The sequence below is a fragment of the Hypanus sabinus genome, chromosome 5 (genome assembly GCF_030144855.1).
Source record: "Hypanus sabinus isolate sHypSab1 chromosome 5, sHypSab1.hap1, whole genome shotgun sequence".
Lineage (NCBI taxonomy): Eukaryota > Metazoa > Chordata > Chondrichthyes > Myliobatiformes > Dasyatidae > Hypanus > Hypanus sabinus.
Window position 1 is genome coordinate 130,951,334 of NC_082710.1, and position 1,465 is coordinate 130,952,798.

Here is a 1,465-nt window from a genome sequence, read left to right on the forward strand (position 1 = left end):
ACTCCAGCCATTTTCCTTTGAACATTGCCCACGTATCTAATGGAGTATAGACATCAATGATGTTAAATTCCTATAAGGTACAGCTGATATGCAGAAATTGATTTCATATCATAGCATCTGATATCTCGTACTACACTGATAGGGGCTATTTCAGTCTATTGAGCTGATGCCAGCTCACAGAACAGATCCATCCTCCCACTGATTTCCTGGAAAATATTTTCCCCACAGTCTCATCAACCTCCCACCAGTTCCTACCACTAACCCAAACACAAGGAGTAATTTACCTGCCAACCAACACACCTTTGGAATACATGGCCAAATCTGAGCATTCAATGGAAACATTAAATTTTATTGTCATAAATTCCATGAAAGTTAGCTTTTTTAGCAGGAACCTTGTACATTACAAATGATAACAGAAGTTAACCTCTACTTAAATTAACATAAGTTATACATAACATACACAACAAAATAATAATCATAATAAGTCAATGGCAATCCATTTACCATTTATTTTTAATAAGAGCATTGAAGTCCTTTCCATCCTTTTCGAGGAGAGTGCTAACTTTCTCTCATTTCATAAAATACAAAATACTTACCATGATTCTATTGATTATGCAATTCCAACCTCATAAAAGATGTCAGTACAAATCTGTAGGCCACCATTCAAATTCAAGTTTATTGTCATTCAACCTATAGGAGCCACGTATCTGTTCTCTGTCTGCATTCTGTGTTGTGGGGTTTATTATGTTTATTAGTCATGGAGGCGTAGTAAAAGCAAAGTGAAAAAGTTCCATATTCTTGCTTGTTTCATGACATTGTGTCCCTTGGGATCAGTGGAGGTAATATCTTTGCTAACTAATGAATATCATTGTGATAACAGTTAATATTGTTTTGAGATAGTATGTTTGCCAATGGCTAATAAAGCATCAAAGTAAGGGATTCGACTCTTTGGAACAATCATTTCATTGGAGCTGAGGGTGCATCATGCAATTATAACAAGCCTGTGGTGATTGCAGGTTAGTGGAAATTGTTTTGTTTGAGTTTGGATTAGTTTTTGCCATTACATTTTGTCAGCAAAGATTTTGACAGTTATATCAAATGAACATCAGCACTCAGATGTGTCCAAGAAATTGGAAGCACCAGCTTGAAACAGCTTGTGGCAAGTAACAACCTTTTTTGTTGTTTCACACTGTGTGCTTGGATTTAAAAACACAGATTTGAAGTGCTCATATTTGCTGTTTCAACTGGGCTAGACTGGAAAGCTTTACCGTGGCGTTTGCCTGAAATACTCAACCCGTGAATTTGTTGAAATGCTGAAGAATTGAAATAATTGTTTTCATTGTTGAAAAGCTGAATTGAAACTGCAATTGTTCGGTCTCGTTTGCACACTTGAAAAACAAAATGAATTCATTTGAAGCAGTGACCTTGAAGCCAAACCAAAGAGAGAAATTAAACAATCATGTAA

At 35.8% G+C, this 1,465-nt stretch overlaps 1 pseudogene; it reads right to left on the reverse strand.

Annotated features, from left to right (window-relative positions):
• Nucleotides 1–480: 480 nt before the first annotated feature.
• On the reverse strand, nucleotides 481–585 carry LOC132394919 (U6atac minor spliceosomal RNA; annotated as a pseudogene).
• Nucleotides 586–1,465: the final 880 nt, after the last annotated feature.